Source organism: Sciurus vulgaris, assembly GCF_902686455.1.
Source record: "Sciurus vulgaris genome assembly, chromosome: 8".
In the NCBI taxonomy this organism is placed as follows: domain Eukaryota; kingdom Metazoa; phylum Chordata; class Mammalia; order Rodentia; family Sciuridae; genus Sciurus; species Sciurus vulgaris.
In genome coordinates, this window is record NC_136468.1 from 115,992,910 (window position 1) to 116,016,626 (window position 23,717).

At 39.8% G+C, this 23,717-nt stretch overlaps 1 protein-coding gene and 1 long non-coding RNA gene across 2 annotated transcripts in view; one reads left to right on the forward strand and one right to left on the reverse strand.

Annotated features, from left to right (window-relative positions):
- LOC306668296 overlaps positions 1 to 23,717 on the forward strand; it is a 547,020-nt gene that overhangs the window by 216,915 nt on the left and 306,388 nt on the right. The window lies entirely within an intron of this gene.
- Positions 1 to 23,717, reverse strand: part of LOC306668291 (uncharacterized protein) — a 140,031-nt gene that overhangs the window by 3,061 nt on the left and 113,253 nt on the right. Inside the window, exon 3 of the transcript XR_013765815.1 lies at positions 22,393 to 22,468. The gene's annotated coding sequence lies outside the window, so the exon portion shown is untranslated. The remainder of the gene's footprint in view (positions 1 to 22,392; positions 22,469 to 23,717) is intronic.

The window sequence follows — 23,717 nt, forward strand, 5'->3', positions numbered from 1 at the left end:
CCACACACTAGACCATTTTGAGGACAGAACCTCAGATAATGATGACAAAATATTTAATATTGACAATAAAGTCAACAATGGAGTGAAGATGGTAAGAAACCATGAAAGAAATTCCAAAAATTATGGGATAACATCAAAAGACCAATTTTAAGAGTTATCAGGCTAGAAGAAGAAGACCTACAAACCAAAGGAATGCACAAAGTTTTCACTGATATAACATCATAAAATTTCCCACACAGAAAGAATGAAATGCAAAATCAAATACAGGAGACTTACAGGACACCAAATGAACTAAACTACAGCAGACAAAACCCAGATATGTTATAATAAAAATAACTAAATATGAACTAAGGATAAAATCTTAAAGACCATGAGAGGAAAAAAGCAAATTATGTATAAGGGAAAACCAATTTGGATCTGAATTGATTTCTCAACCCAGACCCTCAAAGCTAGGATGCCAGGGAACAACATATTTCAAGCTGTAAAAGAAAATGGATACCAATCAAGAATTTTAGCCCCTCCGCCCCCCCCCCCCCGCTGGAGCAGTGAACTCGGACAACTGGGAGCTTCATAAAGGAGGCCGCTCAGCACAGCGCTGGGACTCGGAGCAACCACTGGGGCTCCGGCGGCTGCCCAGGGGAGGAGCGGCGAGGAGAGCTGTGTGGACTCAGGACACCGGGGCCTGCCCTGAGGAGGAGGAGAGGAGCGTGGCCACTTGGATTCGGAGTGACTGCACCAGAGCTACAGGCGGTTACCAGAGGAGGGGCTGCATGGCGAGCTGTTTGGACTCAGACCACTTCTGAACACCGGGGCCTGCCCGGAGGGTAGGAGGAGGAGGAGGAGGAGCGCGGCAGGGCGTTTGGACTCGCAGTGACTGCATTAGCGCTCCAGGCGGCTGCTCAGAGGAGAAGGCGAGTGGTGAGTTGTTTGGACTTAAAGCGACCGCTCCTGAACACAGGGGGGCTGCCTGGAGGAGAAGCGCGGTGGGTCGCTTGGTCTCTAGTGGCCGCACCAGAGCTCCGGGGGGCTGCCCAGAGGACACGTGCAGCGGGTCACGTGGATTCAGAGCCACTCAGAGTGACCGCTCTTGAACACCTGGGGGGTTACCTGGAGGAGGAGGAGGAACAGGGAGGGTCATTTTGACTTGGAGTGATTGATTGCCCAGGGCTACGGGTGGTTGGTGGAGGTGGAGGCACGAAGTGAGTTGCTTGGACTCCTAGTGACCGCACCGGAATACTGGGTGGCTGTCTGGAGGAAGAGGCCTGTGGCGGGTCTCTGGGACTCAGAGCGATTGTTCGGGGCCCCAGGTGGCTGCTCAGAGGAGGGGCCGCATAGCCGGGCGATTGGGTGCAGAGCAGGGTCCCAGGATCTAGGGGGCTTCTTGGTGGAAGAACCGCACAGAGACGGGCTTGGGGCGGAGCGAAGGTTCCAGGCCTGCGGGCAGATTCTCGGAGGAAGGGCAGCCTAAGGAGAGTCATCTGCAAAGGGTGAGGCTCCCAGGCCCAGGAGGTAGGGCCGGGCCCCTGGGAACTTTGCAGGGGAAGGCAGCCCAACCCAGGCGGTAGCTGTAAATTGAGGGGAACCTCTAGGAGGGAACTGACCAGCGAGACCTCCCCACCGGGTGAGTCTTCCCTGCCGGGTGAGATTTCACAACAAGGACGGTAAAACCAGAGACTCAGGCCCAAACAGGCCTTGCCTCAGCCCACAGCCTAGGTCCCCTTTGGATGATCATTGATCAACAAGTGGAGGCACCTCTGCCCACTAGCAGGGATTATACCCCACCTGAAGGCCACCACTCCTAGAGAGACAGCTTCCTTGTGGAGCACCGCATTATCAACTTCCTCCAAGACTTCAGCCTACTGAAGGCTAAGGGGGGATATATAGAGAAATCTTCAGGGACATTGTAAGTCAATAGAGGAAATCTACAATATCTCAGCGGTCCTCTGATACCTGAACAATATGAGAAAACAAGGAAAGAAAATGCTGCAAACAAATCTAGAAGTTACATCAATAAAACCCAGTGACAGCATGGCAGAAGAAATGACAGAAAAGGAGTTCAGAATGTACATAATTAAAATGATCAGAGAAGCAAAAGATGAGATGAAAGAGCAAATGCACGCACTGAATGATGAGATGAAAGAGCAAATGCAAGCATTGATTGATCGCACCAATCGACAGTTAAAAGAGCAAATACAGGAAGCAAAAGATCCTTTCAATAAAGAGTTAGAGAACCAAACAGAAATGCTTGACATGAAGGAAACAATAAACCAAATTAAGAACTCCATAGAAAGTATATCCAGTAGGATAGAACACCTGGAAGACAGAACCTCAGACATTGAAGACAAAATATTTAACCTTGAAAACAAAGTTGAACAAACAGAGAAGATGGTAAGAAATCATGAACAGAATCTCCAAGAACTATGGGATATCATGAAAAGGCCAAATTTAAGAATTATTGGGATTGAGGAAGGCTCAGAGAAACAAACCAAAGGAATGAACAATCTATTCAATGAAATAATATCAGAAAATTTCCCAAACCTGAAGAATGAAATGGAAAATCAAGTTCAAGAGGCTTATAGGACTCCAAATATACAAAATTACAACAGACCTACACCAAGGCACATTAAAAGGAAAATGCCTAACATACAAAATAAAGACAGAATTTTAAAGGCTGTGAGAGAAAAGAACCAAATTACATTCAGGGGGAAACCAATACAGATATCAGCAGATTTTTCAATCCAGACCCTAAAAGCTAGAAGGGCCTGGAACAACATTTTTCAAGCCCTGAAAGAAAATGGATGCCAACCAAGAATCTCATACTCAGCAAAACTTACCTTCAAATTTGACGATGAAATAAAATCCTTCCATGAAAAACAAAAGCTAAAAGAATTTACAAAAAGGAAGCCAGCATTACAGAACATCTCAGCAAAATATTCCATGAAGAAGAGATGAAAAACAAAGAAGCAAATCAGCAAAGGGAGGAATTATCCTAAAGGAATTTTCAAATAAAGGAGGAGCCAAGTTGTGTCAAACAAATAAATAAATAAAATTTAAAAAATGAACCAAATGACTGGGAAACCAAATCATATCTCAATAATAACCCTGAATGTTCATGGCCTGAATTCATCAATCAAAAGACATAGACAGGCAGATAGGATTAAAAAGAAAGATCCAACAATATGTTGCCTGCAAGAGACTCACCTCATAGAAAAAGATACCCATAGACTAAAGGTGAAAGGATGGGGAAAAACATACCATGCACATGGACTCAGCAAAAAAGCTGGAGTATCCATCCTCATTTCCAATAATGTGGACTTCAAGCAAAAGTTAGTCAGAAGGGATAAAGAAGGTCATTTCATACTGCTTAAGGGAAGCATAAATCAGCAAGATATAACAATCATAAACATCTATGCCCCAAACAGTGGCTCATCCATGTATGTCAAACAAATCCTTCTCAATTTCAGAAACCAAATAGACCATAACACAATAATACTAGGTGATTTTAACACGCCTCTCTCACCACTGGATAGATCTTCCAAACAAAAATTGAACAAAGAAACCATAGATCTCAATAACACAATCAATAATTTAGACTTAACGGACATTTATAGAATATACCATCCAACCAAGAGTGAATACACTTTCTTCTCAGCAGCACATGGATCCTTCTCTAAAATACACCATATATTATGCCACAAAGCTAATGTTAGCAAATACAAGAGGATAGAGACACTACCTTGTATTCTATCAGATCATAATGGTTTGAAGTTAGAAATAAATGAAAGAGTAAAACACAGAAACTATTCCAACATCTGGAGATTAAACAATATGCTATTATATGATGAATGGATAACAGAAGATATTAGGAAGGAAATTAAAAAATTCTTAGAGGTAAATGAGAACAAAGAAACATCATATCAAAATCTCTGGGACACTATGAAAGCAGTACTTAGAGGGAAATTTAATTCATGGAGCGCATTTAATAAAAGAAGTAAAACTCAACAAATAAATGACCTGACACTACAGCTCAAAGCCCTAGAAAAAGAAGAACAGAACAGCACCAAAAGTAGTAGAAGACAGGAAATAGTTCAACTCAGAGCTGAAATCAACAAAATTGAAACAAAAGAAACAATACAAAAAACTGACAAAATAAATAGTTGGTTCTTTGAAAAAATAAACAAAATTGATAAATCTTTAGCCACGCTAACAAAGAGAAGACGAGAGAAAACCCAAATCACTAAAATTCGGAATGAACAAGGAAATATCACAACAGACAGGATGGAAATACAAAACATAATTAGAAGCTATTTTGAAAATCTATACTCCAACAAAATAGAAAATTTTGAAGGCATCAACAGGTTTCTAGAGACATATGAATTGCCTAAACTGAACGAGGAAGACATACACAATTTCAATAGACCAATATCAAGTACTGAAATAGAAGAAGTCATCAAAAGCCTACCAACAAAGAAAAGTCCGGGACCAGATGGGTTCTCAGCCGAGTTCTACAAAACCTTTAAAGAAGAGCTCATTCCAATACTTCTCAAAGTATTCCATAAAATAGAAGAGGAGGGAACCCTCCCAAACTCATTCTATGAAGCCAATATCACACTGATACCTAAACCAGACAGAGACTCATCAAGGAAAGAAAATTTCAGACCAATATCCTTAATGAACATCGACGCAAAAATTCTCAACAAAATTTTAGCAAATCGCATACAAAAACATATTAAAAAGATAGTGCACCATGATCAAGTGGGTTTCATCCCAGGCATGCAAGGTTGGTTCAACATCAGGAAATCAATAAATGTCATTCACCATATCAATAGACTTAAAGTCAAGAATCACATGATTATTTCAATAGATGCAGAAAAAGCATTTGATAAAATACAGCACCCCTTCATGCTCAAAACACTAGACAATATTGGGGTAGTGGGAACATTCCTTAACATTGTAAAGGCCATTTATGCTAAGCCCATGGTTAATATCATTCTAAATGGTGAAAAACTGAAAGCATTCCCCCTAAAAACTGGAACAAGGCAGGGATGCCCTCTTTCACCACTTCTATTCAACATTGTTCTTGAGACTCTAGCCAGAGCAATTAGACAAACCAAAGAAATTAAAGGGATATGAATTGGAAAAGAAGAACTCAAACTATCCCTGTTCGCTGATGACATGATTATATATTTAGAGGAACCTGGAAATTCTACCAGAAAACTCTTAGAACTCATAAGTGAATTCAGTAAAGTAGCAGGTTACAAGATCAATGCTCATAAATCCAATGTATTTTTATACATAAGTGATGAATCTTCAGAAAGAGAAATTAGGAAAACTATCCCATTCACAATAGCATCGAAAAAAATAAAATACTTGGGAATCAATCTCACAAAAGAGGTAGAAGAGCTCTACAATGAGAACTATACAACACTAAAGAAAGAAATTAAAGAACACCTTAGAAGATGGAAAGATCTCCCATGTTCTTGGATAGGAAGAATTAATATTGTCAAAATGGCCATACTACCTAAAGTGCTATACAAATTCAATGCAATTCCAATTAAAATCCCAATGACGTACCTTACAGAAATAGAGCAAGCAATTATGAAATTCATCTGGAAGAATAAGAAAACTAGAATAGCGAAAGCAATCCTTAGCAGGAAGAGTGAAACAGGGGGTATTGCAATACCAGATCTTCAACTCTACTACAAAGCAATAGTAACAAAAACGGCATGGTATTGGTACCAAAATAGAAAGGTAGATCAATGGTACAGAATAGAGGACACGGACACAAACCCAAATAAATACAATTTTCTCATACTAGACAAAGGGGCCAAAAATATGCAATGGAGAAAAGATAGCCTCTTCAACAAATGGTGCTGGGAGAATTGGAAATCCATATGCAACAGAATGAAACTAAACCCATATCTCTCACCATGCACGAAACTAAACTCAAAATGGATTAAGGACCTTGGAATTAGACCAGAGACCCTGCAGATTATAGAAGAAAAAGTAGGTCCAGATCTTCAACATGTCGGCTTAGGACCAGACTTCCTTAACAGGACTCCCATAGCACAAGAAATAAAAGCAAGAATCAATAACTGGGATAGATTCAAACTAAAAAGCTTTCTCTCAGCAAAGGAAACTATCAGCAATGCGAAGAAAGAGCCTACAAAGTGGGAGAATATCTTTGCCAATCATACTTCAGATAGAGCACTAATCTCCAGAATCTATAAAGAACTCAAAAAACTCTACTCCAAGAATTCAAATAATCCAGTCAACAAATGGGCTAAGGAAATGAATAGACACTTCACAGAAGAAGATCTACAAGCAATCAACAAACATATGGAAAAATGTTCACCATCTCTAGTAATAAGAGAAATGCAAATCAAAACCACCCTAAGATTCCATCTCACCCCAATTAGAATGGCGATTATCAAGAATACGAGCAACAACAGGTGTTGGCGAGGATGTGGGGAGAAAGGTACACTCATACATTGCTGGTGGGGCTGCAAATTAGTGCAGCCACTCTGGAAAGCAGTGTGGAGATTCCTTAGAAAACTTGGAATGGACCCTCCATTTGACCCAGCTATCCCACTCCTTGGCCTATCCCCAAAGGACTTAAAATCAGCATACTACAGAGATACAGCCATGTCAATGTTCATAGCTGCTCAATTCACAATAGCCAGACTGTGGAACCAACCCAGATGCTCTTCAATTGATGAGTGGATAAAGAAACTGTGGTATATATATACAATGGAATATTACTCAGCCATAAAGAATGATAAAATTATGGCATTTGCAGGCAAATGGATGAAATTGGAGAATATCATGCTAAGTGAGATAAGCCAATCTCAAAAAGCCAAAGGAAGAATGATATCGCTAATAAGTGGATGATGACACATAATGGGGGGAGGGAAGGGTTAGTGTTAGGGTTAGAGTTAGGGTTAGGGAGGGGGGCAAGTATGAAGGAAGGAAGCTCTGTATAGAAGGAAAAGAGGGGTGGGAGGGTTGCGGGGAAGGGAAAAAAATAACAGAATGAATCAAACAACATTACTCTATGTAAATTTATGATTACACAAATGGTATGCCTTTGTGCCAAGTACAGAGAAACAACATGTATCCCATTTGTTTACAATAAAAAAAAAGAATTTTATATCCAGTGGAATTAATTTCAGATATGAAGATAATTGTGAAAACCTTCCTTGATTAAAAAAAAGATAAAAGAATTCACAAATAGAAAGCCTGCACTACAGAACATTGCCAAAAAATATTCCTTGATGATGAAGTATTAAAAAAAAAAAAAAGTGAAACCAGCAAAGGGAGAAACTAAACTAAACAAATAGTCAAAATAGAATCTAAATTAAATTAAAAGTCAGAATCACACCAAAATGACAAGTGATACAAGTCATATCTCAGTAATAATGTTGAATATTAATGGACTAAACTCATCAATCAAAAGACATAGATTTTCAGGTTGAATTAAAAAATAAGACCCAAAGATATGATACCTCCAAGAGATTCACCTCATAGGCAAAGACATTCATAGACTGAAGCTGAAAGGATGGGAAAGAAACATATCACTCATATGGATTTCATGAACAAGCAGAGGCTTCCATCTTCATATTACAAAAAGTGGACATCAAGCCAAAGTTAATCTGAAGGGACAAAGAAAGTCATTTCATACTACTGAAGGGAATTACACAGCAGCCAGACATAATGATTGTAAATATTTATGGTACAAATAATGAAGAATCTATGTAAATCAAACAAACCCTTCTCAATGTCAGAATCAAATAGACCAGAGCACAGTGATGCTGGGTGACTTTAACACACCCCTCTCTCTATTGGACAGATCTTGTAAACAAAAAGTAAATAAACTATAGAAGTAAACAATACAATCAGTCATTAGACTTGACATGTAAGACTATTTCATCAATAAACATGCAAATACACTTTTTTTCTCGGCAGTTCATAAATCCTCCTCTAAAAGAGACCATATCTTATGCCACAAAGCAACACTTAGTAAATAAAAAAAGGAGATAACACCCTACATTCTATCAGATCATTATAAACTAAAATTAGAAATCAATGATAAAATAATAAAATAGCTACTGAGTAGGGAAGTTGTGCCATCAGTACTCAAGCATATGAAAGAGTTGGATTAGACAACTTCCACGTCGCTTCCAACTGGAGATAATGTGGTTCAGGGAAATCAGCTGAAGGGACTATTTTTCTCAGAGTAGGGAGAGCTGACCACCTGGGAAGATAATAAGGTTTTCAGTGGTGGAAATGTGGGAGAGGCACTATTGAGCGAAGGAACAGCTTGAGCCAAACTTCAGAGGTGAATAAACAGGGCCTTTGGGGAATCTAGCATACCAAGAAGGGAAAGGCATATGAAGGATGGGGAGGGAGATGAAGCTAGGAAGAGATGCAGGACCTCATAGGGAGAGCTCCCACAGGGCCTGACGATGATGAGAAAACACTTTGCCAGCCCCTGTTGAAGAAGCAAATGAGACTGTAGGAGCCAACGAAGAAGGTTTTGACCGCTTGGTTTCCCTGAACAGTTTTTTTTCCCCTCACGTCTTGGTCACAAACTTCTTGAGGCCAGGCCTACCCAATATTCACTGTGCTCACTGCCCAATTTCCCACTGCAAAATATATCCAGAAATGGCTTCCTAACAAGCAACAACATAAATATAAGCCCATGAGTGTGAGGCCCCGATTCTGGGGGCTGTTTTGTGACTTCACCGTAAGAAGTTGGGAACAGACAATTCTGGGGTGGACCAGTATTTGATGGAAGAGAACTATGCTCATGACATGCCACAAGATGGAATCCATTCCTTCCATCAACTCAGAGCCACTCCACAGGCACCAGCCCTGGAATTCCCAGTGCTCAGAACCCAGAGACATCATCTTTAGGCAACAATGGGGCTTGGGCATTCCAAAGACTCCCATTGGTGGACAGATTTGTGGAGCAGTTGATGCTTGCCAAACCATGGGCCTGGTAACAAGTCTCAACAGTATGGATACTCAAATGGAGAACCTGGTCCTGCATGGCAGTAATTATCCCTTCAGTCTTTGAGTGTGGAGACAAACTTTCAGGGAAGATGCTTTGTATAGATGGGGTGGTGGCTGCCTGCATGGAGTGCTAATTAGTTAAGAGAGAGACTCCTCTAGGAAACTAAGGAGTTTTAGAAGGCAGAAACCATGTTCTCCCCAGCCAGAAAAGATACATTGGTGCCGTCAAGTGGTTCCTTGAGGGTCTTGCCCTTAAGTTCAGTTAATCAGTCTGACTGGATGGGTCCTGGACTGGGAGCCAGAAGACCTCACTGAGTCTCAGCAGGTCATGTTTCCTTTAGACCTAGTGTCCCTTATCTCTAAAAGGCTAACATGGACTCTTAGGCTCCCTGCAGACCTAGCTTTAACTGAATAATAAAATGATGAGATAGGTCTTTAAGGAGGGAGGGAGGGAATGGATGGATGAATGAGCCAAATCAAGAAGAGGAATGAGAAACAGTTCAGGTCCCAAGCCAGAGCTGTCAGTCAGCTGCCTCTTTTCTTTCTTTTACTGCCTCAGCCTGGGTCTCACTATACTTTGGACTCATGGGACTGTGTTGTGTGGTAATCGCTGGCTGCACTATATTTATTCACTGGAGGAAGAAGATACGGCAGGAGAGGCGTGCCCAGCAGTGGTGGAAGTGTTGAACGCTTCCACCTTCATTTACAGTCCTCTCTTGTACTGGATAAATATGCAGAGACACCATGGTATCGATGCAGCTATCAAACTAGGCCCTCCCACAGCTGGTACCAACACTGAGATGGAAGGACACATTCCGGATTGTCTGTGGGAGTCAGACACCCCTGAAGGCAGGGTTTATGGCCTCAGAGGCAGCAGCTCCAGGGCAGCGACCCCTGTTGCTATGCAAGCTGCTCTGGTGGTCTCATGGCAGCCCCTATTGTATCAGATGCCACAGTGCCAGACCAGATCCCTATTCCTGATTCCCATCTTTCAGGAGATACCCTTTGTCCCACCCCTCCACAAAATGCCTCCCATGCTGGAACACACTGTCTCCTACCCATTGGACATCAATCCTGAAAGGAATGTCCACTACCATTCCCTTCCCACACTGGCCCTGGAGTGAGCTGTTTCAATGCCAAGCTTTTGCTTCATATCCCTAGCCTCCACTCACTGAAGGTGGGAGCTTTACATACCAGGGGTATGAGTAGAAAATGGAGCTAACCTCATGGCAGTCATGTTGACACAGAGGGCCCACTTGGATGTTACGTTATTAAAGTTTTTGGAAGTCATTCTGTCATGTCTCATTTGCCAGTAGGAGGACAAAGTCCTTCTCCTGTTTGATGGTGGTGCAAGTCTAACCAATACAATGAGAACTGGAGGTTGACTTTGAAGGGACACATTGAATTAATACTTGTGGAAGAGCTCAGTTCCCTCCATCCAGAATTTAAGCTCAAACGTGTGGAAGACCCTGGACTAGGTCCCCAAAGGCAGTGCTGTCCTGCAGGATGGTAAGTTCAATTGCCACAAGAATGACAGCTGCTCAGGGCACACAGGTATGGCAGTCCACAATGGCTATGCCACTGGTCAAACAAGTCATCATGAGGCCCATGAACTACACCACACTATGGGCCGAATGGCTGATATCTATAATGTATTGAATCTTAGGTGGTTGTCTGTGAATTGTTTCTAATAAAAGAACACTGCAAAATGGCTATCATGAGTCTTCTCTTACTGATGAAGAGACAGGTTCCAAGGGCATATGCCATTATCTTATATTTTTTTGCTATTGTGTTGTTCCTGAGCCACTTCTCCAATCTGCATCTGCCTGACATTAGAGTTCCTGGTCTTTTGACCATACCCCATAGTATACATTCCCTAATCATGTCTTGTTCAAACATATGTGGTGGAGGCTTTAGTTTGTGCAGAAAGTCATCTGCTTGGTCTATAGATTTGCTTAGAGGAAGGGCTAGTGAGTACCTCCTAAAATTATACACAGGAATACATCCATAGCGTATAGAGATTCATGGCTGCCCAAAAGTGAAGTGTCCCCTGTCACTCAGTAAATTGAGAACACCTTGAATACTTTCTGGAAATGGTCCTAAAGGAAGAGACAAATATAATTATGAACTATTCGACTCCAGTTTAAAAATGAGAAAGCCTGGATGATGCACAAAACTTTTACCCATTAACTGGAAATGAGCAACAATCTCACTGTAGTTGCTATAAACTTTAAATGTAGATTTCCCTGAGAGGAATGGCCAGTTTTTGCTGATTTTGTGGTGTGGTGTGTGTTTCTGTGTGTGTTTGTGTGTGTGTGTGACAGAGAGAGAGAGAGAGAGAGAGAGAGAGAGAGAGAGAGAGAGAGAGAGAAAGAGTTTGTGAGAGATTGTGATTCTTGGCTTTTACTAAACACGTAATTTTTCTTCTTTTTTTTTTCCCTGTGTGGGCTGAAGAGACTAGGTCCAGCAACTCAAAAGCAAGCCCTAGCCCTATCTACAATGACCTCTCTCGCCCAACGAATTTTAAACCTTTTTATTTTTGAAAGGTAAGTGGAACTTTTAGTTCCCCTTTTGTAAACATGATCTTATATTTTAACTCAAAATATAAAACAGGACTAAATGGATGTTCTCTGGTAGAACAGGGGCAGAGGTTCACTCCATCCTCACTTTATCGCTTCTCATCCTTGGTGCTTCCAACCATGCAGATGCCTAAAGTCTGAGACTTCACTAGAATACTGATTTATGCCCACCATCTGTTAGCCTGTGCTTTCAAAGGGAGATGGAATCCATAAACAGACAGATCAAAGCAGATTTTTTTTCTCTTATGAACCACAGGAGTTGGGGGAGGCTTTAGTAATACATAGTGAGAAAAAAAGGAAATGTTTTATTTAGACATAGTATAATAGCTACTATCACTGATATGAAATCAATGAATCTCAAATGGAGTCATGAAAACCTTGAATTAACTCACTAAACAGAACTAAATTGATTATGTGTGACCAATATTCCTCCAATAGAACAAAGTAGATTTATATTTCTTAATATGAGAAATCAAAATAGGTTAGGGTCATATAACAATACAGGCTGTATAAAGTCATAAAAAGCCTTATGTTTTCTTGTTTGGTTATGAAAGAAACCAATCTTGTTGGTATTGGTAAGCAAGGAAATCAGGTGTGCAGCAAACAACAGCTGTCTCTACAAATCAACCAACAGGTCATTACAAGTATGAATCAGTCATAGTCAAAATCCACAACTGTAACTGCAGGACCAGCAAGGAGGGTGGTAGGGGTTATGTACAGCAACTGCAAAGAAAATAAACTATAGCAGAATGCAAAACAGCCAGCAGCAGGGGAAGGGTATCCCCCGCTCAGCATTATTGCCTTAGACCCTATCCTGAGTACCAGGTACTCTGGAATCATCTTGAAGCCAGGAACCTTATTCCTTTGGGTCTTTGCTTTCTACAGTACCTGTTTGCCTCTCTGACTTGCGGGGAGGCTCTTTATGTAAATATTATGTCAGACTTATATAAATATATATATACATATACATATATATATATACATGTATATATATGTGAAGCATTAGAACAGAAAGAAAGTAGAGTGCTTTGGGAAACTAAGAAGTGAAGTAGTAAGAGCTGCCAGAGTAAAGAGAAAAAAGAATTTAAAATGAAAGCCAATATTTCTCACAGAGCTGAGAATGTGGCACATGAAGCTTGACTGTAGCTCAACACAAGGCACAGGCTGGGTGAGTGCGGATGCCATACAGATGTAAACCCAAAATTAACATTAAGTGACAGGGTTTGTAAGCTGGGGAGTCTGCTGGATTCGAACAAAGGAAACTGAGATGCCTATCTCTGCCTGGGAGACATGGTAGTTTCTCGTGCAGGATGACAAGGGTATCATAGGCCTGCATGCAGAATGGGTTCCCCTTGCCAGACCAGGCAGGGGAGGGGATGGCACTATACACAGCTCATGGGTGATGCTGCCAGACAAGCTTGAGGTGGGAAGAACAGAAAAGATTCTGAAAAATGTTTCCATGAATATAGCAACTGGATGAATAAGAAAAGAACATACTACAAGAGTTAAGGTGTCCTTAAGTATATGGCTATAAATAAGAACTTGAAACTAAAAAGGACAAGCCACCTGCTCTCAAGAATATTTCATATAAATCAGTTACTCCAAAAATACCTTCCAGCTGGGTACAGTGGCACACATGTTTAATCCCAGTGGCTCAGGAGGCTGAGGCAGGAGGTTTGCAAGCTCAGCAATGATGAGGCACTATGCAAGTCAGTGAGACCCTGTGTCCAAAGAAAATAAAAATAGGGCTGGGGATGTGTCTCAGTGGTCAAGTGCCCCTGACTTCAATCCCTAGTAAACCTCCTCCCCAAAAAAGGCCTTCCAAGTGAGATATACTATTTTTAAATATACAAAACAAGCAGTATAATTCAATTTATTGGTAGCACTTTACTTGGTTGTTACAACATGTGTAAGGCTGTATATATGAAAAGGGAAAAGGGCATGGAAAGCAGTCAGAAGAATAAGAAATTATCTTCAAGTTTCCTACAGTGTCGGGCTAACCCTAACTATACTATATAACCTTTCCATGAAAGTGAATAACATGGATGTGCAAGGGAAATGTTAAAGAAAAACATTTTTAAAGGGTGAAACACAAGTAATAATGACAAGCAGACACATTCATTAGAAAAGATACTGTCTTGCTTTAACTGAATGGTAATACTTCTAGAAAAAAATTTAAGGTTAGCCAACACCAAGCTAAATGCTCTGTGAACAAAAAATCAGCCTTTCCATATTTAGTGGTACTGGACTGCACTGGCTCACAGATCAACTTGGACAAGTTAAAGGAAATGAACTCTATTAGAGAAATCTGTGCCAAGACAGATCCTCCAGTTTCTTCCTGTCTTGACTACAGCAACGTTTTGTAAGTTTCCCTTTGTGTTGCCCCAAGACTGCTTCTAGGAACAACAGCATATGTTAACTCAACATACAGGTGCCATGTATGTACAATCCCTTCCAATCTAGGGTCCTTTTGCCAGGTGGACTAAAGGGAAAAGTATTATACTTGCCATCATCACATGAAGGTTTCTGCTACAGTGCCAGCTATAGTTGGGCATCCTCTGGACAGAAAGCCTCTATCTACTTCTGAGCTGATATCTGTAAGGGAACAATTTGATTTCACACATTTCATTTTACAAATTTTTTGGTCTTAATCGTCTCACCAAGAAATCTCTCAGATTCTTGGCTAGCTCCCAGGTAAAGTCTCCGGGGATATAGTTTCTTGAGTTAAAAGTAGATGTAGCCCTTTCTTCTAATGCTCTGGATGGCTAGTCAGACAGTGACTAAGGACTTGCTTTTTACCATTCAGAATGGAGATGTTACTGAAGGGAGGAGTCAGCTAGAGCCTCAGATAAACTTGTGTTGGGTAGGGGAAGAAAACCTAACTCACTTCAGGGAAAATAGAGCTCCCCACTGGATAACTTTTTTATGCTCATAAACCAAAAACAAAATTTAAAATGAGAAAAGCCCTCAAGCTCTGGTTCACAGGTAGGAATTTATTGAGGGAATATGAGCAGATTCTCAGAATCCAACTTTCTTAACCCTGGAGCTGTTATCAAGTCTCTGAATCAATAGCCCTGTCTTCAGGATGAAACCCATAGCAGCACCTTGGTCTTTGAGGGATGAGTGAAGTATATGTGAGCATAGTTTCAACTTCTGTGCAATTCAGATAAATGATATTTTAATACATCATTTGTTCACATCCTGCTCAAAATCATTCTTTGTACTTTGAAAACATGTATAATTATTCTTTCATTTTAACTATTTACAAACAGAATAGGCCTATCTTTTAACGACACTTTCTGAGTCTCTGTAAAAGGTAGCTATTTAAGGCAAATTTACATGAAATCTAAATGGTAATGTCTTTTCTCTATATATATATATTTTCCACTTTTAGAAAAAGATAAGGTATCCTCCCCTAAAAAATGGAAGGAGAAAAAAGAGGGCTTTACTATTTTCTTTCCTGCCAATCTTAAAAAGGAATAGATTACTTGTTTCAGGAAATCATAGATTTATGAACATCAGATTATAAGTAAAATGGTTTGGTTTTTCTAAATAACTTACACAGCTTTTTAAACAAGCTAAAGTGGCAATATGTCCTCTACAATAGTTTGGAGAAGTAGAGTGGTGATTTGTAAAAGGGTTGTTTTGGTTATTTAAGTAAATTTAAGGTAATTCAGGGTATACATCCATTCCTAAAGTATGTCTGATGAGGGTAGACAACTGATTCTACTGTTAGTTCTAGGAATGAGTGCATTCCATCTTTACCAGAATCAAACGTTCCCAAGCTCCTGGTTCTGGCAAGGTAGAATATAGGGATTCTGGATTTCCTGGTAGGTCAGCTTCCCATCCACATCCTGGCCAGTTTTGTGGAATTAATTAAGCACTAACTGCAGTGTGTAGCTAACTCATTCATTTCTCTGACATATATTCATGTTCACCAGGAAATATCACCCCCATTTATTTTGATTTCTTCTTCTCACCAAATTGTTCTGAAGCCCCAACAGTGGCAGAGGAATGGTCTCTCCCTCCAGGCAAAGGTACTGGCAGAGACTACTGTTATCTGAAGAGTGGGAGAGAAATCTCCATTCCAAGGTTTTGCTTTTCTTTTCTCATGCTGTTCTGCCTGGGAATTGAATTTGTCATGTAGAAGTGCACAGAATCTCTGGGGCCTGAAAACCCTTAGAGGAACATGAAAAAGGGGGCCTTAAAAGCCTGAGAATGAAAGTGGAATTTCAAGGAAGAGCAAGATGGAAGGAATTACTTCAATCTGTGGTGAACCAACACAATTTCCAGAACCACTCTGATTTTCACAAGCACAGATAAGACCCAAAGAAGCACAGCAGAGTTCTCAAGAACTGAAGTTTACTGTAAACCACCATGCAACCCCCACATTAACCCATGAAAATAAGAAGCTCAATCAAATTTCCACAAAATCATTTATAAGAAGAGAAAAGAGCCTACTATGCCCAACTCTACAGAGCATGGCAGGAAAACAACCATCAATAGCACAAAGTGTCTACAAAAATGTTTCCTAAGAATTGTGATTAGAAGTTCCACGATACACAAAATCCAGCTTTTTAAACACCTGCTATTGTTCCTCAGTCACATCAAAAGAAACTAAGGTATTTGTTCACCACCTATTCACTCATTTCAACAAAGAAAAATAAAATCTTCCTGATGATAAACAGAATAGAGGAAGGAAATGCAGTGCCAAGAAACAGCTCTCTTCTGTCATCACCTCTACTTTTCCAGCTCACATTGGGGTTGACTTCCATCACTGCCCACTTGCACCAGGCCACTTCATTAACATGCAGACAGGGAGCCTGTCCCAGAAGGCAACTACTTACCAATGCCTACTGCAGGTACTCCTTTGAATTTCATGACATTAACTCCTTGAACACATCCTATATTCTTTAAGAATAGGCTCATTAATACCACATCAGCTATTCATGTGAATTCTGATACCTAACACTTACTGATGGTGGTCCCATGCCCAAGGATGCCTACTATAAATAGGCAAGGTAGTTGGGGAAGCAGTGAGAACTCCTACCCCAGCTTCTTACACTAATTGTAATGATGCTTCCATTTAAAGCCTGCTGCTTTTCCAACAACAATCTGCTGACATGATTCAACAGAGGAAAAAAGTTTGATAAGCACTGATGAGCTGGAATACCTGTAGACAATCTGTATGGCAGATGACTGGATTCTCTTCCAGTCTGACCTCTGTGGAAAGATTTGGAAGAAAACCATCACTAGACTAAACAAATTACTTTCTAAAGAATTTATACTTTCTTATTTGAAAGCAATACTGAAAAAAGCTTTAGTCACCTGTCAAGACCTGTGGTCCCGGGGTGTGTCATGATACAAATATTTAGGCCAGTCTTAGTCAACCAAAAAAGGGTTCTGGATGAACTCTGACCATAGAAATCCCTCAGTGATCTACATTGGCATTGGGCAGGAGGAAAGGCTGGGACATTTGGGAAAAATTAAATTCTCAGGTTATTATCATTTAAGAAGACTCTTGGGCTAATTCAAACCCTAACCTCAGCCTTTCACAACCACAAACAATTCATTTACAACCCACTCTCCCTTCTTCTGGCCACTTCCTAACAAAAATACTGACCAGCAGATATCTGGCCAAAATGAAAGATCCAGATGGAGTGATGGCTCTCACCTGTAACCTCAGGGAAAGGGAAGTCTGAGGCAGGAGAATCTTGAGTTCACATTCAGCCTCAGCAAATTATTCAGGCCCTAAGCAATTTAGCCAGACCCTGTCTGTAAATATAAATATACAAAAGAAAGAGGATACAGCTTAGTTGATAAGCCGCACCTTCTTTTAATATGAGGTACAGAAAAAAATGAAAAAGACAAACCAAATGTTCAGCCCACCTGATTGTTCTCTTTTCTGCAATTCCCTTCAGGATGCAGGACAGAGTTTACCTTCCAGAAATTCACTTCTATTGACTATTCCAACATCCCCTTCCACTCACAAACCTGCTACTCTGATTTTGATTCTTCTCCCTGAAGAACTCTAATAACAATGCTTCTGGAAATGATGGCAAAGCACATGACAACTATGACATTCAATGTGGAATAGGCTGGCATCCATCAACTTTGGATTAAAGGGACTGGAGATTCTAGACCCTGGTAGGAGATTGCTCTTGCTTTGTCTCCCTTGTGGATCTTTCTGGGCCATGGGCAACAAGGGTCCCACTTAAGCCTGCTATGACATCCTGGCCACTCTCTAAAGCTCCTGGTTCTCACAAGGTAGAGCTTAGGGACTTTGTGGTAGGTCAGCTGCCCATCTATATCCTGGCCAGTCTTATGGAATTAATGAAGCATTAAGGGCAGTGTGTAGGTAACTCATTAATTTCTCTGAGCACCAGGAAATGTGTTGAGGCTAGGGAGTTCCATAAGACATGGAAATTAACCATGGTTCAGTTTTATATCACCCCAGGAAATTACAAGACTGACATATGCTAAACAAGGGCAAACTCCAATAGCATACAGGAGGTGGTTACTCCACTCCTGAGAGGTAATGTTTCCTGGTGCAATGGCATTTAACCAAAAGTGAAGAGCAAGAGAAACACAGGTAGAAGAAATGGGTGATTTTCCTGGGATTTAATAACTGTAAAAAATGTCTTAATGTCACATTGAGTAAAACACACTATTGGAAATAAACCAAATATATTTTTCTGTAAATCATATACTTCCTACTGATTATTTTGCTAATATTTAGAAAACAGACTCCTCATTTTTGGAGGGCCCTGAAAAACTGGGTCATTTTTAAATTTATTTTACTATTCTCACAGTATCATATTTGCTTTTCTGCCCTCTCCAAAATGCTACAATATCTCTTGGGAAAGAAAATCGAGTAGCACAGTGACTGTGAAGGTAAAGGTTTGTATTGAGATATATATAGACAAGTGAGGGTGAATCAAGATTATATTACTTTAAGTTTTCAAATAGATGTTTTGCACTGGAATATGTTATACAGTTTGACCATTCCTAATAAAAAAAAAAAACCCTGAAATACTAAAAAATCTGCAATTTTTTGAGTGCCAATACCCCATAAGAGGAAAATTCCACATGTGCCCTCATGTAATGGGTCACAGTCAAAATGAAGGTGTGCCCAGTGTGGTGGCACATGCATGTAATCCCAGCAGCTCAGGAGGCCAAGCCAGGAGAAATGGGAGTTTAAGGCCAGCCAATTTAGTGAGGCCCTAAGCAACTTAGCAAAACCCTGTCTCTAAATAAAATATAAAAATGTAAAAGGGGCTGGGGATGTGACCCAGTAGTTAAGTGCCCCTGGGTTCAATCCCCAGTACCAGAAAAAATAAAAAACATAAAAATATTGTATAAGAGTACTATCAGAGGCTGGGGATGTAACTCAGTGGCAGAGTGCTTGCCTAGGATGTGCAAGGTCCTCAGTTCAAGCCTCACAACTGCAAAAAACACAACAATAAAGGAAAAAAAGAATCCACACCTTTCTAAATAGCAATCTAGGTGTATGTATATGAAACAGATGTTTCATGTTGCAAATTGGGTACCCATACCCAAGGTATCTCATTGTATATATGCAAATATTCTGAAATCTGAAACACTTCTAGTCCAAAACATTTGCATAATGGGTACACAGCCTAGAGTACAAGTTAGCATTATACATTATTCAGATGGAAAGAGTTGAAGCAGTCATGGAACAACAGCATAAACAGCCAGATATTAAAGACCTTTAAACATCCTGGGAGATGTGCAATAATCCTGGACTGGGACTTCATGCTATCAAGTAACCTGGTGCTAAAAGACTGGTTCTATAAGATTATGTAGCACCAAATGTTAGGATAAAGCCTCCCACTGTAGTTCTTTTTCCCAATCAAAAGGATCCAAGGGAGACTATATTGATTTTCCAAACTGAATAATACTTACTGGAAAAGGGGCCAAAGCCAACACAGTCTAGTGCCTTTGTTATGTCCATAATGGAGGTAACACATCTGCCAATTATAACTAATTATTTCCCTACCAAACCAAAGTCAAGTGTTCTTCTAATCCAATGATCCTACCATTATGTGTTAATGGTTATCAGGACTAACATCTACTTTTAAGTAAATTTTATACAGAAATGAAGAGTCCCAAAAACATTTAGGGCTTCTTAAGTATGTAATGAAAGTAACATTTTGCCTGTAATTGGATGCAGACAGCAAGTCTATTTCCAGATAAACATTACCTATTCTTCCCTAAATAGACCAGAGTATAAGTCATATACAAAATGGGCTTTTTCTAAATGAAAACAGAGTGCATCAGGTTCACCTCTGTAAGCTCAGGCATCACTCACTGGGTTTGATCGCTGCTGACGAAAACACCTTTCACACTCCCTATGTGGGAGCAAGCTGCCCAAGCCTGCATGAAATACAAGCCAGCTCAGTGCTCACCTTCTTCTGCAGTCTCAGGAGGCCTGCTGCTGTCAGGTTTGTTTGTCAGCACTGATCAGCTCCAGTATCTCTCACAGTTTGGACACCTGAGAATTAGGACTATCTTCTTTCTACCCACAACAAAGACCAAAGAAGGTATAAGGAACTGGAGACTGTAGCTCGGAGGTAGAGCACTTGTCTAGCATGTGTGAGGTACTGGGTTTAATTCTCAGCACCACATATAAATCAATAAAATAAAGGTGCATTGACAACTAAAGGAAGAACATTTAAGGTAGAAGACCTCTCCTGAATCCTGAGTCTCTACTACGTTCCCTCTAAAGGCACTGAAGGAATGAATGAACAAATAACAGGGATGTCTTTGTTGTTCAGTGTTGATGTGTGTCTGGGTGGATTTGAGGCTAAGACCATTAAGGGAACATTATGTTCCAGATGATCTCATTTGCTGTGAACATTTGGCTGATGGGAGAAGGCATATATCATCAGCAGTAAAGGAAATGTACCCTTGCTCAGGTACCTGTACAACACCCATTTCCTAAATGAGGACAATATTGTTATCTAGGAGCTATATCACACTAACTAATAACTGTCCTAAATAGCTCACACTGCTTTGTGACCAGACCACTTGAAGGAGAGTTTTATGCCCATACCAGCCTAAACACTCTCCTAAAATAACGATGTAATCAATAAAAACAAAAAGAGCTGAACACCCAAAACACAAGTATTCCACTATACTTCCCTCTGTTTCCCTATGGTGATGGTCAATTGATGGCAACAACTCTCAGAAACATAAAGAAGGAGCTGTAATAGTTCTAACTCAAAGATTATGTTTAAATCTTTCAAAAAAAGTTTACACAGTACACTTCATTTTATTCCCAGGAAGATCTAGAGTGTGTCATGAATATAAATTTAATTATAAAAAGAGAAAAGTCTGCCTTCTATAAGGCTACTTTCTAACTGCTTAGGCTACTGTGAAGAGAGAGGCCTGATCATCAGAACATTAGAACATTAGAACATCAGTTCCTCTCACATTACTTTTATTCAATGTGTATTAATATTTCTCTCTTCTATCACTACTTCTTCCCGAATAGTTACTATATATTAGTTCACTCTATTTAGGGAGTTCCAATATGAACCCATGTAATGAAAACAAGATATTAATTGAAGAATGGTAAGGACAAACTGAATCTGGTTATGGTGCCTACCTGAGACAGGACAAGGGGATTAGTACACTAGAGTGAGTTAGAAACATCAAGGGTCTGAAAATAAAGCCAAGAAATTTAGCTGAAAATGTATACCGGTGATGTTTTCTGATATTTACTGTTAAACTGTGAACTACTGCTGAAATCACTATTACTGTCTAAAGTAAAAGACTGTTAGCTTTTCAAGCTCAACATTTCTATCTGGCTCTTAAGATTTCTTATTCTCCAAGTGAGGTTTAAAAAAAAAAAGTAGAGGCAGAAAATCAATAAGAGCCCAGTTTATAATGCATTAGAATATTAAATATGATTGTGATGATATAAAAATGCTAAGGATAAAAAAATAAGATGGAAAGCATTACATCAAAAAAGTGCCTGCACTATGGTTCTACTCCAAGTTCATTTCTTTTAGCCTCACATCTTCTGAAATTATCAAATGCAAGATGCATCTTGATGACACCGTAGTAATTTAGTAACAATCTTCCTGGCTTTCCATTTATCTTAGCCCAGGACTAATAATATTAAACACTCTAATCAGAGAATACTGTACTCAATCTTTCAAAGGACACCAAACCATATCAAAGATTTCTTATTTCATCATTACATTATGTCTGGGTAGAACAAAAAAGAAAAGGTACATGAAGAAGGGAACTTGTTGACACTGAAGGTATTAATGTACTAAGACTGCAGTCTAAACATGGGAAATGATTTTGAGGCTGGATACCATTTTTAGATGATCTATAACTTTGTCCTCCATCATTAGTATAGATAATTGGCTATCTTAGCTTAAGTCATTTCCATAGGGAAGCCTTCCTGATCTCTTAGAATTCCCTCAACATACCCTATATATTTCCTTTATAGCATTTATTAGACTTGTGATTAGTTATCTGTGTACTTCTGTGTTAAACACTGTGTATGACTGATGGATTTTGAGCTGCACTAGAATAAGGGTCACATGCCTATGCTGATCACTGTGGCTCTCCCAGCTTGGCAGAAAATACATACCTAACACGATATTCATTTATTCACTAATATGGTAATTTACTAGTTGTTTGTCTTGAAATTTTAGTACCGTGAGCTCAATTGTTACTTTTGATATGAAAGTAGCTTGTCACAAGCAGAGAGTTGCTGATGCATTTATTTTTACTTCAGGGTAAGCCTCTTGTTATTCACCTTTATGTTTGTGATTTTTGTGGTATCAATTCTGTTGGTCACTTGATCAAACACTCTCTTTGCAGAATGGCAGCATCTTAGAGGGGAAAAAGAACAAGAAGAAAAGATGAAAGATAGATGAACAGTAAAACTTGAATGACACCAAGAATTAAAAAAAAAAAAAAAAACTGCTCAAACTTAGTTAGTGTGTTTCAGACACTTTCAAGACAACTGGCAGAGAAATGGGACTATGAGAAGACAGAACTTTTACCCAGACTAGACTGGATAGGATGCAACTGGAATTGTAGGATAGATGGATGCTATTACCAATTTACAGTGATTATGTTTGAGCTTGTTTCCAGCTTTGGTGGTTACTTGAACTTATAGGACAATTTTGTGTATTTGATTTCCCATTTTTATATATGCCTATGTCTTTGCAGTATGAAATCTTTAAAGGGTAGGGCCAAGGGCAGTTAAGAACATAATCTACAGGGTTCCCAGCACAATGTATATAAAGAATAATTAAAATAAACAACAGTAAAACAAAAAAACAAACTATATTCTAATCACTGACAACATGAAAACTGCAGAGTTAGAGGGCATCAGTGATTTAATAGGTTACTTGGTTTCCTTGTAGGAAAAATGAGGAACTGAATTCAGTGACCTTATAAGTTGAGTGGTTTTAACCTGATCTAGTTTAAATTGATTTCTTGATATCATATGAAAGAGGTTTACCCCTCCCAAATATGCAGACAGAAGGAAGATAAATCAGAAAGACAAATTTAGGCTTAAAGAATATCAAATATTTTTGGTAACTGTTACTATCACTACTCCTGCCAGTAAAAACTTAGAAAAGAACAATAAGAATTCCTTTGGAAGTATGTGCTAGAACTTCCCGACCAGATGGGGCACTGGTAACATAGTGCACCTGTCATTGGTGCCAACAACTTATGGTAAGGCCTTGACAAATAACCTGATTCTTCCACATCTCCATCTCCATCTCCAAGTCTGGTCTACCACTGCCATACAGTTCACATCACACACCTAGGGTAAATACAGGGATAGGGACTAAGCACAAAACAAAGTGCAGACTCTCAAATAGGCCTGAAGACTCTCCTCAAAGGTGAATGAATGCCATCTAGGTACATAGAAAACACAGTGGAACACAAAATACGTCACAAAATTTGTGAAAAGCTTACCAGGCTGAAGGTCAAGTTTGCCATGTTTTTGACTTCACCCAGATGAACCACATTGCAGTCTATCAGACTGATTCTCTAAACGTGATAAACAAATATCTCACTCATCCCAACTTTAACATCGCTCTGCCTCTAGTATGCCACTAGGCA